Below are 15711 nucleotides of genomic sequence, written 5' to 3' on the forward strand. Positions count from 1 at the left end.
GGAAGGGAAGGGAAGGGAAGGGAAGGGAAGGGAAGGGAAGGGAAGGGAAGGAAAGGGAAGGGAAGAGAATACTAGTGGGAGACTTTAACACTCCTCTCTAAAAAAATGGACAGGTTAAAGAGAAGAGAAGAGAAGAGAAGGGAAGAGAATAATAGTGGGAGACTTCAACACTCCTCTCTAGAAAATGGACAGGTCAAGGAAACAGAAACCAAAGAGGTACATAGTGAAACTAACAGAAGTATGAACCAAATGGATTTAACAGATATCTACAAAACATTTCACACTAAAAAAAAAAAAGAATATACCTTCTTCTCACCATCTTGTTTTACCTTCTCCATAACTGATCATATATTCAGACACAAAACAATCCCCAACTGATGTAAGAAGATTGAAATAATCCTATTCATTCTATCAGATCAGGACCAACAGAAATTCTACATACTCGTGGGTACTGAACAATGTTCTACTAAATAATAACTTGGTTAGGGTAAAAAAAAAGGAAAAAATATTAAAGTCATTCTAGAATTAAATGAAAAAGGAGATAAAATATACCTAAACTTTTAGAACATAATGAAAGCAGTGTTAAAAGAAAAATTCATAGCACTAAGCACCTTTGTAAAGCAACTGGAAGGATCACATTCTAGCAACTTAAAAGCACACCTGAATGTTTTAGAAGAAAAGGAAGGAAACACACAAAAGCAGATTGGACTTCAGCAAACAGTAAAACTCAGGGCTGAAACCAGGCAATTAGAAACAAAGAGAACAATGCAAAGATTCAAAGAAAACAAGAGCTTCTTTGAGAAAATCAACAACATAGACAAAAACTTAGCCAATCTAACTATTAGGCAAGAGATAGTATTTACATTTACAAAATCAGAAATGAAAGGAAAAGGAAGATATAAAAACAAATTTGAGGAATTTAAAAATCACTAGATATTACTTCAAATGACTATACTTTACAAAACTGGAAAATCTAAACAAAATGTTTTGTAGGCAGATATCATGGACCAAAATTAAATCAACATCAAGTAAACAATCTAGGCAATCCCATAACCTATGAGGGAATAGAAGCAGTCATGGGAAATGTACCAATGAAAAGAAGCCCAGGACCAGATGGTTTTAGGGGATAATTCTACCAGACTTTCAAAGAAGAGTTAATACAAATATTCCTCAAACTGTTTCACCAAATAGAAACACATGGAACACTACTTAATTCATTCCGTGAGGCTATAGTTGCCCTGATACATAAACCACACAAAAACGAAACAAAGAAACAGAAGTTCAGGCCAATTTCACTTGTAAACATAAATGCAAAAATACTCAATAAAATTCTTGCAAAACTGATTAAAAACTCATCAAAAATGCCATTCTTTGTGATCAAGTAGGCTTCATCCCAGGGCTCCTGGAATGGTTCAATATGTGAAAATCAATCAACCTAATTCACTATATAAACAAACTTAAAGTAAAATGAATCACATGGTCATCTAATTAGATGCTGAAAAATCCTTTGACAAAATCCCATGGTAAAAGTCTTGGAGAGATAAGAAATTAGAAGGAAATACCTAAACAAAATCAAAGCAATATGCAGCAAACCAATAGTCTGCATCAAATTAAATGGAAAGATAATTGTAGTAACAGTACTAAAATTAGGGACAAGACAAGGCTGCCTGTTCGATCCCAATCTATTCAATATAGTACTTGAAGTTCTAGCTAGAGCATTAAGACACCAAAAGGATATCAAGAAGACACAAATTGGAAAAAAAGAAGGCAAAGTATCTCTATTTGAAGATGTTATGGTAGTATACATAAGCAACACCAAAATTTCTACCAAAGAACTCCCACAGCTGATAAACAACTTTAGCAATGTGACTAGATATAAAATTAGCTCAAACAAATCAGTAGCTCTCCTTTGTACAAATGATTAGTGGGCTGGGCAAGTAATTAGGGAAACAAGACCCTTCCTAATAACCACAAACAATATAAAATATCTTGGTGTGACTTCAATGAAGCAAGTAAATATCTCTATGGCAAGAATTTCAAGTCCCTGAAGAAAGAAATCAATGAAGACTCCCGAAGATGAAAAGAACTCCCATGCTCGTGGATCATGGACTAATAGGATTAACATAGTGAAAATGGCCACCTGAACTATAGCAATCTACTCTTTCAATGCAATTCCCATTAAAATTCCAAAAGAATATTTTCCAAACCTTGAAAGAGCAATACTCAACTTCATTTGAAAAAAGCAAAATAAACCAAAACCAAACAAACAAAAAAGCAGGACAGCCAAAATATTTCTGAACAATAAAACTTCTTACAGAATCACTGCTCCTGACCTCAAGCTTTATTACAGAGCAATATTTATAAAAAAAAAAATCATGGTTTTAGTACAGAAACAAACAAGTTTAGCAGTAGAATTGAAGACCCCAAAATAAACCAACAATCTTTCTCTAACTCTTCCATACTTATGGATACTTGATTTTTGACAAATAACCCAAAACCGTACCGTGGAAAAAACCATCTTCAACAAATTGTGGTTTAACTGGTAGTTGGCAAGTAGAAGAATGCAAATTGAACCATATTTATCACCTTGCAAAAGATTCAAGTTCAAGTGGATCAAGGAACTTGACATAAAATTTGATATACTGAATCTAATAGAAGCGAAACAGGAAAATAGCCTTGAATACATTGAGGAGAGAAACTTTTTTTTTTTTTTTTTTTGAACAGAACACAGATGGTTCAGGGTACGATCAACAAATTATGAATGGGACAACTTGAAACTGAAAATCTTCTGTAAAGCCAAGGGCACTGTTATTAGTGCCCTGTCTTTTATAGTCAGGAAATCCTTCCAATGGTGTAATGGGGTTGCATTGTTGAGTCACTGGCCAAAGAGATCCCATGGATATCACGAAATAAACTAGGCTTATACAAGGACAGTTTACTTTCCTTAAACTGGCAATAGAGCTTGATAGTTGAGGATAAAAATCCACCGGGCTCCTTGAAGGTAGAGAGGTTGAGCTTGTGCAGGGTGTCTGTGTGGAGCCTTCTTTCCTACTTTTTATTATCTTTGCTGTGATACATCATTCTTCAGCCTAATGAAAGAGAAACCTGAACCAGCCACACCTTTCTACAATCTTCTCTATCTGCAAGATGTTTAGGGACAATGATGGCACAGAATTGTGGGAGTGGTCAATCATATTTGGATTAACTTGAGACCCAAACCACAAGAAAATAACCTTGCCCTACACTTATCTGGGTCATCAAGAACATAAACTGAGTTACCCAGTGACACAGTGTAAATCCAAATTCAAGTGCAAAACAATCAATGAAATGATTCATAATGATATCATGCTATACTCATAGATTTATACCTTATCCAGTCGTTATCAGAGACACTTCCTTAGGCAGCACATAACAGCAGGTACAGAGACACAGAGCCAAACAGAAGGTAGAGAGATAATTCCAAATTGATGGGCTCCATTAGATACCTCCACTAGAACATCAGGAACTCTGAAGGGGATGGAGAGGAAATATTTTATTATTATGAGTGGATAGAGGACACCAGGAGAATCCCCACCACCCACATACTGAATCGATTAAGGAATGCTCATATGTGTTCTGCATAGATCTGCACCAGGTCCTCTGAATATATGCTATATCTGTGAGGTTGTTCTGTGGCACTCTTAACTGCAGGAACTTTTGTACACTCTTGCTCTTGGGGTTTCTTTTCTCTTCTTGAATTGATTGCCTGGACTGGACCTAAGGGCTCTTGTCATGTCCTATAATGCCCTGTTTTGTGCTCTTTGACTAAAATCTCAGAGACCTGCTTTTTTTCTGAAGAGGAAACAGAGGAGTCGATTTGGAGGAGAAGAGAGGTCCAGGGTATCTGGGCAGAGTGCAGGGAGAGGAAACAGGGATTTCAATGTGTATAAGAGAAAACGCTATTTTCAACAAAAAGGAGAACTGTACTATCTAAATAATAGTTGACCTTTGTGATATTTTATAGTTATTTGTTAAAGATCAAACAATTACTTGCATTGCCTTCCTACACAAGTCAATGCTTTAAAATGTTCTGGAGCAGTAATTCCATTTAACATGTTTTCTAAAATTTTATAGAAATTTGTGAATAAAATAATTTTGTTTTGTCAAAAATGGGAGGCGAGTTACTAGAGTAGATGAGTCATGAAACTAGCACTCTTCCCCATTTAAATGAATGTTAACAAATCTATTAAATTGCCTCACATATATGTGGGGAAATCTATTTGGCATTACACAACTTGGGAGCAGAATGGTATTTACCAGAGTGTGGGCAAGGTATCAAGAAATATTGGTGGAAAACCTTGATAAATAATTTTAATTTTAATGAGAATTAACAAGTTATGTGTGCTACTGCACATGTAGATAGTACAGATAATAATGTTATACTGTATATTAAGTAAAAATGAGAATAAAGGCTTTTGACAATTCCTAACATAAAATTGATCAATGGATATGTTCTACCTACTATGCACAGGCAGAAAAGTTCATGCTGTCTATGCAGCACCAGATAACTCTAATAGCATATACTCAAATACTGATCTAGCAGATTATATTGAAATACATATGTGTATATATTCATGCAATACCAACTAACAAAGAACAAGGACAGGAATTGGATATGGAATTGGGCAGTGAATATTGAAGAGTCTGGAAAAGAAAAGAAAGGGAGAAAGAAATATTGTGATTATATTATATTATAACCTTAAAAATATCTCATGGAAACTAATACTGAAAATCTTTTTTTTTTCTTTTGAGACAGGGTTTTTCTGTGTAGTCCTGGCTGTCCTGGAACTCACTCAGTAGACCAGGCTGGCCTCGAACTCAGAAATACGCCTGCCTCTGCCTCCCAAGTCTTGGGATTAAAGGTGTGTGCCACCATGTCCGGCCCTGAAAATCTTTTCTATCACTAACATCAGTGTGAGAATAAAGTAAGAGTTAAATTTTAAAAACTCCATTTTAAAAGCCTCAGACAGGATGTCAGTAGGAGCAAAGGAATTGGAATGATGAAATAAATAGCATCAAGAGCATATCACTGGCAGAAAGCTTAGGAAAATATTTAGCTCTACTGTTCCTTTTGTATTAATCAGCAAGGACTACCATCAAATTTACCAAGATTTCTAAGTATCTTTTGGGATTTTGAGAAAAAATAATATATAGTCAAAATGAACATGTTTTGCTTGCCTAGTCTCTATTTGCCTATTTGGAGAATGTTCTACCAGATTGAATTTCTTCTCACAGAAGACACGAATCAGTGCCCTCAATCATTTCTTCTGAAATGTTCAGTTTAAGATTACCCCATAGGGCTAAATCATGATAGGTAAAAACCTCTAGTTGCTAAAATCCTACAAAAACAAATAAAGAAAATTTCTGCTCTGTGTATGGGAATTTTGGTAGCATCATGTTAAGTAACTCCCTGGTTTGTGAGGATACAGCCACAAATATTCTTCAATCAGCATCTCTCTACAAATGCCCTTAAGACTAATTCACATCTGGCAGGCAGCCTTAGTGTAGATTGCTTAATTAGAAATCTAATTTCTTCATCATATGCATGTGTCTACATACAAGCCAGAGTGATGGTCTAAAGCAGTTAATGTGAATCCTCTTCAAAGACACTCATTAAGTGCTTGAAATCCATGGTAGAGAGGTAAGGATGATTCGAGAACAAGTAGACATGCACTGGGGAGAGAATATCATTATTTTAGGTTAGAGATTTAACCTTTCATGTCAGAGTGTTTTTATGAGTGTGATACAAACTGCCTCTAAGAAAGCATCACTCTAGCTGTGTGTCTAATATTTCAGATGCTCAGCTATGATCCAATCTTTAAGAAAAAAAAAAAAGGACACTGCATATAGAGCCATAGGAAATTAATGACTAACTACTGAAAGAAAGAGAATTAATCTTTCCTAAAATGAGTTTCACTAATTAGTTATCCAATATTCTAGAAACATATACATAGGATCAACACTAAAGAAATTCAGCAAGTTGTATTTTATACCTTCACATACACACATAAGAGAGAGAGAGAGAGAGAGAGAGAGAGAGAGAGAGAGAGAGAGAGAGAGAGAGAGTTATAGGACACACAGTGCAGGACAGAAAGGCATAGATGCCATGTAAAGGGGCCAGGAGAGAATGGCCCAAAGGTTGCCTCAGTTGGGCCAGGAGTGGTCATAATAGAACATAGAAATTGACAACTAGTAACTTGCAGTTATCAGTGGGAAGTAGATTCTAGCATTATGAAGGCTATGCAGCAGCCCAACTATTGTGCTTCTTAAGGCATATTAAAATATAAAGGCTCTGTGTATGTCTTTCATTTGGGAAAATAAGCCGTTGATGTGGGAAGGAACCCCCTACTGGTAATTTACTAATAATATTACTACAAAAGTGTGCTTCTGAATTATTTCTTTTTTGTTAATTTTGTTTCACTACATATTCATTTTAATGAGACCAAGTAGTAGCTCATGCTAATTTATTGATATCAAGAAATTAACTTTAATCAGTTATTTATTCCCTACATAAGGCAAATTTCAATGATTAACTTAGTATTTTACTAGGTGTAAAGTCTAACTTTTAATCATAGCATATTAAAATAGAAATTTATACATTTGAATGTTTAAAGTTCTATAACTATACTATATGAAAATATAATACATACAAATACTTATATGTGTATGGATATATGTGTATGGAAGCAATAGATATGTCTCTATAACATAAGACAGGCTAATGAGATAACGATGTGGATAATTTACATTGCCAAACTTCCTGAGAAAAGGAAGTTGAGTACTACCTTTATCAAAGTCCTGTTGACTACCACATGACTCATCAAGCAGCTAGAAAGTAAAGCCAGAGGAGTAGCAGATTGGACAGCAGAAATATTTTAATAAGTTTGCAAATGTTCAGTCATAAAAGCAAAACAATTTCAGTGCTTACATGTGAATAAAAAGAAATTTATTGCAAGCTTGTGTATAAATTTCTGTGTATATAGAATGCTTTGAGATCAAACATCATTCATTTGAGGAAATGAATTCTCATGTATTCATGACTTTGTTCTCCTGGCTTGTGTTACACAGAGGACACAGGTTAAGTCTGCAACCTTAGCAAGGTTTTGCCTTGGTATGTTACAAACGCCAATAGTTTTTATGAAAAAAGCTTCATGGTTTCATAGTCAATGTTGAATATTACCGTTTTCTCAGTAAAGCGTCAAGGAAGAAATTAAAGCCATTTGTCTTCTGGATTTTCAGTCAAAATTAAAGGAAAAACACACACACACACACACACACAGAGAGAGAGAGAGAGAGAGAGAGAGAGAGAGAGAGAGATCCCATAAAGATAGCCTTTTACCCTTCCTGTTTAGATACTACACCATTAACGGATCAATGACTAGTGTACCATCAGTGCTATGTCCTTAAAGCAGAGCTTAAAGAGTATACACAGCTCTCATGTGTTCTTTACAAAGCACCTGTATTACTGATTTTAGGACAATAATTTTTAATATAACTGTAGAATTAAATATATGCTTTATATACTCTCATGTGTATTTACATATACATAATCGTTTCTGTGATAATTTTACACATATACATTGCATGGCACTGTCTAGCTACAGTTATTTAAACCTCATCATTTTTTTTTAATGGTGTGGCAGATGCAGTAAAACAGATTGTATGACTAATCTAAAATTTCACATTCTTAAGCCAGCTAGGGATAATTCTGTAGAGCTCTGCTTCCAAAAAAGAGAAGGTTTTGTTTGATCTCCAGTTCAAAAACCTCCAGTTCTCATGCTAATTATGCTAAAATTATGAATTTTTATGTGTTGCTCATTTCTAGCTAGAGTTGAGATAAATTATGAAGTCTTGAAAACTGAATAATATTTCCAGCATTCCTTTAGTTCACAGAATGATGGAGTATGCTGGAGTCTAGAAAAGCATGGCCTTGAAAAGACACAATTTGAAAGGATATATCACAGAAAATTATCTAGCGATTCTATATTATTGTAATTACATAAAAAGTTTGGTGGAAAATAATTTTTATTAAAATACAATATAAATTTTCTTAAAATGGCATATTTTGAAACTTACATAGAAATCTACATTTAGATTTAGCAATAATGAGAAGACAGTCACTATGGCAAATGGTAAATATAATCAAAATATATTTGTTTCTGCACACTTACTGATTAGTTTGTAGTTATAGAACCTAAATTGCACTATTCAAGGACTCATAACTTTAAATATATAGTATTATTGGAAAAAGCAAACATGCTATAATTTGTTTTTCTAATTCAGATTACACCAGTTGGAGGTTAAAAGTAATACAGGTAAAAGCTTAAACCTGGAACTTTCCTGGCTTGGAGATACTGATTGTTTCCCTACTCGGCATTTGCTTATGATATAGCACATCTCTGAAGCTGAATGATGGTTATTTCAGTGCATAGACTTCCATATTCCAGATATTCACTTTGATGTGATATCCCTTGGAAATGACCTCCACTCAATGTTTTAATTCTTTATTCATTTTGTGTTTTCATGCCTTTTTCTTGTCCGATTGTATCATTTCAATATACTTTTTTGTTCTTTTATTAGATTTATATTCTATCTCAATGTATTTTTAATTCTTTGCTAACAGCATTTGATTATTAAAATAGCTTTGGTGCTAGAACAATGTTACTTTTGAAGATCAAATGTTGATGTTACAGTGGCTATTGATCTGTATGCCATGAACCCAAGAAGACAAACAGTATCACAGCACATATATTTCTGAGGGACACTCAGAGAGACAGAAATCATTGTTGTTGTTTTAATAGCAAAGTAGTTGCCAGTTGATAGCTCTTTTTAAGTGTTAATACACATAATACAGCAGAGAGTTCATAAACAGTGCATTTGCCTTTGTCTTTACTAAAATTATTAAGACAATATTAAGATACACCAGGACCAGATAAAGGTTAGTACGGAACAATGGAATTTTTAATTCCTCAATTAAACCAAGGCAGAGGACTAGAATCTATAGTAAGGACAAAAACAGGTGCTGCCTGATTTGAGATACATGAGGGAACATCTTCTTTCCCATAGAAACAGAAACACACACTATATTCAAAAAACATAGAAATGTCTGCAGGTTATATAACTATTAATGCAATTAAATTTATTTTACTGAACTAAATGTATACTATAAATTTTTAGCTGTCGTTGGAGCCAAACTGGCTGAATCTTTATTTTTTATTTATTTTTCTATTCTAGAAACTTTTTTTTAACAGTCCAGTCTTTATCCCCATTCTGGTCTGCCCTCTGAATGTTCCACATCTCATATCTACTCCCCACCCCACCTCCAAGAAGATGTTCCCACACCACTAGACCTCCCCACTCCCTGGGATCTCACGTCTCTTGAGAGTTAGGTGCATCTTCTCTCACTGAGTCCAGGCCCAACAGTCCTCTGCTGTATATGGGTTGGGGGCCTCATACAGTTGGTGTATGCTGCCTGGTTGGGGGCTCAGTGTCTTGAGTGATCTTAGGGGCTCAGGTTAGTTGAGACTGCTGTTCTTCCTATAGGGTGTCGAATCTACCTCCAGTAGAAAGACAGGGCAACCCCATTCCACAGTCAAATATTCTGACCCAGAATTTTTCCAGTATGAAAGAACTACAGAGTCAAAAATATAAAAGAGCCTGAGGGAAAGGAGTTGCAGAGACAGTCCAAATTGGGATACATATCAGGAGGAGTCCCCAAGGTCTGATACTGTAGAGTGCTTTTTTTTTTTTAATTAGATATTTTTTATTTACCTTTCAAATGTTATGTCCTTTTCCTGGTTCCTCTTACTCCCCCTTGCTTACCAACCTATCCACTCCTGCTTCCTTGTCCTGCAATTCCCCTTCACAGGATCAAGGGCCTCTCCTCCCAATGACTGACAAGGCCATCCTCTGCTACATAAGTGGCTGGAGCCATGGGTCACTCAATGTGTATTCTTTGCTTGGTGGTTTAGTCTGTGGGAGCTCTGGAGGTACTGGTTGGTTCCTATTGTTGTACCTCTTGTGGAGCTGCAACACCTTCAGCTCCTTGGGTCCTTCTCCATTGAGGACCTTGTGCTCAGACCAATGGTTGGCTGAGAGTATCCACCTCTGTATTTGTCAGGTACTAATAGAGCCTCTCAGTAGACAACTATATCAGGCTACAGACAGGAGCATGGCATGACTGACAGTTGAAAGATTCAACAAGCAGCTGAAAGAGTCATATACAGATAATTACATCCAAACAAGGACAGAAACTGGTGACCTCTGTGGTAGAATTAGTGAAAATCTGGAAGAAGATGAGGAAGAGGGTTACTATAATATACTTTTATTACAATAAAAGTTTACTATAAAACTATCAGCTTGTAATGCTGGCTACAGTGTCATTCACCTAAAATTTATCATGTGTCTGGTTACATCATTTTTCTTTTGTGTTTATTGAGGTTGTTCTTTCATTATTGCTTTAAAACATACAAAATTACTATGAACTTTGATGTTAAAGAACCATATGAACTAATTGACTAAGCTATAGACATGAATGTACCTGATGACAAGTGGGGAAAATCAATGGTGGGTTTCCATTCAGGTGTTCTATTTTCCACCATGTCTATCATTCTAAGCAAGAACAAAGTTATGGGAGCTATTAAAGAACATCATTCATCAATTTTCCTGCCTTATTTATCTCCATCTTCATCAAAAACATGCAGGTTAGCTTCCCTTCTGTCACCCATTTTCCCTCTCCCTGAGCCCTCTGAACCAAGCAAAACTACACCTGAGCAGCCTGCTTTTCCAGTGGGACCTGAAGATCCTGCAGATCCTGAACCATAAATGTAAGCTTCCCATCCCCCACCCATATCTCTCCTCTAAGCACTCTAGACCAAGTCAAAATGCCCTGAGTAACCTGCTATCCCAGGATCATCACCATTCTCTTGCCACCTTGTTGACCACCTTTGTTAGACTTGCTTCTGAACCATTTAGACCTGTGGATTCTGAACCATATAGGTTAATGTATCGAGAACAATGTAGCCCAAGGATACCCATCAGAGGCCTGCAACACCAGGACCATCAAGAATAAAACCTCTCCAAATACGTACTGCAACAAAAACATCCAGGGACCAAAAGCATCCATATGGCTAAAGACCCCGAAAAGAACACAGTCAACACAAGACAGGGCAATATGACAACTTCAGAACATGGCTACCCTACTACAACAAGCCCTGGATATCCTACCTCAACTGAAGTACATGAAATTTACCTTAAACCCAAACTTAAAATGATGATACAGATCTTTAAAGAGGAAATGAAATACAAGAAGTACAAATAAGTAGGATTCTTTAAAGAGGCAACAAATAAATTCCTTAACGACACACTGAAAATAACAGTAAACAGGTAAAAGGAACAGATAAAATCATGTAGGTTCTCAAAGAGGAAATAGAAGCAATAAGAAAACAAAAGCTGAGGGATCCCCGAAGATGGAAAACCTGGGGAAGAAAACAGACAGCAGATGTAAGTATCACCAATGGAACGCAGGAGATGGAAGAGCAAGTCTCATGCGTAGAAGAAATTGATACGTTAATCAAAGAAAATGTAAAATCCAAGAGATTCCTGATGAAAATTGACTAATTAATTAATTAATTAAAATAAATCTAGGAAATCTTGGATAGCTTGAAATAATAAGCATACAAGAAGGTGAAGAGTCCCAGCTCCAAAGCCCAGAAATATTTTCAACAAAATTATAGAAGAAAATGTTCCCAACTAAGAGAGATACTTATAAATATACAAGAACCTTATATAGCATTAATTAGATTGTAGCAGAAAAGAAAATCTTTCCACCACATAATAATCAAAGCACAAACCCTACAGAACAGAGAAAGAATATTAAAAACAACAAGGGGAAATGGCCAGATAACATACAAAGTCAGACCTATCAGAATTACCTGTTTTCTCACCAGACTCTAAAAGCTTGAAGGGCTTGGAAAATTGCTTTCAACCTCTAAAAAAATCACAGGTGCCAACCTAGACTACTATACCCAGCAAAATGCTCAATCACTTTATATAGAGAAAACAATATATTTTAAGTCAAATTCAAAGTAAAACAATATCCACCCACAAATCTGGCCCTACAGAAGAATCTTCACTCAACAAAATTGGAAAATCTTAATGAAATGGATGACCTAGACAGATATCACTTACAAAATGTCAGGACAGGAACTCAAGCATGGCTGTAAACTGCCAACGGTGATGCAGAGGCCTTGGAGGGGATGCTCCTTATTGCTTGATTAACATGGCTTCCTCTACCTGCTTTCCTATGGAACCCAGGATACCAGCCCGGGGACAGCACCACTCACCATGAGCTGGGTTTTTCCTCGTTGATCACTAACTGAAAAAAAATTCCTCACATGTGGGTCACATAAAGTCATTTTCTCAACTGAGGGTCCTTCCTTCCTAATGACTCTAAATTGTGTCTAGTTGACATACAAGAGCATCCAGTATACTGTATAAACTAATGTGAAATTGAGTAATTAAACTCCTCACAGGACTCACAAACAACTCTTGAATTTCTTTTATCTCCTAAATCATCAAAGTAAGTGAGTTCCTCTTATGGTGCTAAGGATGAAAGGTTTATTTCCAGGTTAAAGGAATTAATTATAATTATTTGACTATTCAGTGTATAGAAACTTAATTGTATTTTTAGGACAATGTTATTTATTCTCTAATAAGAACATAAGAAGAAGATTGTTTTTGATTATCTAAATCAAGTTTAAGTACTATACTGGAGTTTTAATGTTTTGTTTTCTTTTGCATGGTTCAGTTCTATAATGTTTTCACTAATTTTTGTGCTGATTAGGTTCTAATGTCCACTTTTTATAACTTAGAGTCATATGGGAGGAAATATTTGGAATTTAGTGGGCTACACTGGCCTGTGATCGTGTCTCAGGACTATTGCATTGATTGTTGTAGAAGGACTATCTCACTGTGGTTTGCACCATTTACCTGGCAAGCGCTCCTGGACTGTATAAGAATGTTAGCAAAGCAAGGGCCTTAATAGTTAATATGAGAAACAAGATACCCTTAGGATTTACCCTATTTTAGTTAGGGCTCCTATTGGTATTAAACACCATGACCAAAAAGCATTTACAGATAAAAAACACTATTTTTCACTTACTGCTTTACATAATAGTCTATTACCAAATATAGTGAGGGCAGGAACCTAAGTGGGGCAGAATCCTGAAGGCAGGAGCTGATGCAGAGGCCATGGATGAGTGCTGCTCCTGATTTGCTCTCTTTGTTTTGCTCAATATGTTTCTTATAGAACTCAGGACTACAGTCCCAAGGATAGCTCCACCCATAATGAACTAGACCCTCCCATGTCAATCACTAGTTAAGAAATGACCTACAGGGTTATCTACAGACAGAGCTTATGAAGACATTTTCTCAATGGAGACTTCTTCCTACTTGAGGACTCTGGTTTGTGTCAAGTTGACCTTAAAACTCTCCCCCACATCCTCTTAACATTAATAAAATTTGTAATTTTGTCCATGAATTCAGTTTCTGTTTTTGTTTGTTTGTTTGTTTGTTTTTTTGCTGTTGCTGTTCCACTATGATAAAAAATGAGTACAAAAAGCAAAACTGTAAGGTAACACTACATTCTTTTTAGACAAACAGATGTCTATTGTAGCAGTGAGTTAACTAAACTGCTTTGTGCTACTGACAGGTCAGAGCCCTCTGGATTCACAAATGAAAGACACACACACACACACACNCACACACACACACACACACACACACACACCAGTTAATTTTAAATGCCTTGACTAGCTCAAAGGCTAATCCTTCCTGCTGCTAGTCAACACTCCCCTCTGGTACTTCTGAGTTAATACCTTTTAAAATCTGTATTTCATCTATTCTACCTCAAACATAATTGGGGAAGTAGCCCGTGTGATTCTCACATGTCAGAGGGCATTTAGGTATGATCTTTCTTCTTTCCTAGTAATGGTGATCTCTCCCTTCCTGTCCTCCTGTTCCTAGTCTAGGCAAATCAAAAGGTCCCACCCCAGTCTACCTGCCCAACCATTGGAGGCTGAGGCATATATACCCCAATTGGAGACAAGGACCTTCAGCATTTGGACATGCAGACTCCCAGTTTTGAGAGCAAGAGTAATTTAAAGCATTAGAACCAATTCTAATACTCTAAATACTCTATATTCATGATTACCTATTTTGATACAAATAGAGCCTTTTTATTTTCATATAATAAATGAGGTAAGAGGCTGCAGAAGATAAAATTATAAACCCAGTATAAAAATATGCAGTATAAGTTGAAATGAAGTGAACTGTAAAAGGCAGAGTGATGTTTCCACAAACCACTTTAACTGTCTATTTTGGTTTTTGAAATTTATTATATATATAATATTTATAACAAATAGAATATTATATGGTGCATAATGACAAATCTGAGGCTCTATAACTTAGTTTTTTCATTTGATTTGACTACAGATTTTTCCTACTTTTAGCATACAAAGAGAGAAACATTTTTATTTCCATTTTGATTTTTCTCTTTTGTCACTTAATAAAATAATAAAATCAAAATAATAAAAAGGAGTTCACAATGTGCTTCAGCTATTATTCTTCTAATATTTATATGTCACAAATAAATTAATTTTATTGGCTTACTGACAGTATATTTGAATAAGAAAAATGTAGAAAATGTAGACCTTCTTTTCTTTCCTATCAAGACAATATTTTATAATTCATCAACCTTTATCTTACTTCATAATATGAAACTTCAGAAATTATGCATTAAATAAAATACTGAGAACTGTGTTTTGTATTTCATTTTGTAATTTACCTAATTAAATAGCACAATAACTGAGTTATTTTCAGATATTTAAAATGCTTTGTGCAATTCAGATAATCACAAAATTTGAATACAAAAGTAGATTTGCTAAGAAGAAAAGTGTATATCTTACATAATCTATTATAATAATTTCTTAATACTAACATTAAATAGAAGGCTGAAAATGTGTAGGTGTTCCATAATGATCTTTTAAATAAAAAGCTAAAGGTATAACTATGATTAAATGGAAGTTCTGTGAGTATGTACTATAGACGGGAATGATGACCTAGAATATCATCTCTAACTAATAAAAATTCATAATGCCTAGGGTGATGGCTCCATGGACAAATACTAAAAATATGTGAGAACCTGAATTTTGATTTCTAGAAGCAATCTAAAGAGCTAAGATCATGGGGATGGAGAGATGGCTTAGCGGTTAAGAGCACTGACAGCTCTTCCAGAGGTCCAGAGATCAATTCCCAGAAACCACATAGTGGCTCACAACCATCTGCAAAGGGATCCCAATGCTTACTTCTTGTGTGTCTGAAGACAGCTACAGTGTCCTCATATTCATAAAATAAAGAAATAAATATTTTTTTAAAAAATAAAGAGCTAAGATAAGCAATATCTGTATCTCAAAGGTAAAGGGTATATGTTGATCATGGTGGTCTTATTGGCCTATTGAAACAGCCATTTTCAGTTTCAGGGAGATACTCTGACTCAAAAGATGTGGAGATTACCCAATATCCTCCACAATTGTACCCAGAGGTGAGCTTGTGAAACCATGCAGAAATTCCTCTCCCTCTCCCTCTCCCTCTCCCTCTCCCTCTCCCTCTCCC

This window comes from Mus pahari, chromosome 5 (assembly GCF_900095145.1).
Source record: "Mus pahari chromosome 5, PAHARI_EIJ_v1.1, whole genome shotgun sequence".
NCBI lineage: Eukaryota > Metazoa > Chordata > Mammalia > Rodentia > Muridae > Mus > Mus pahari.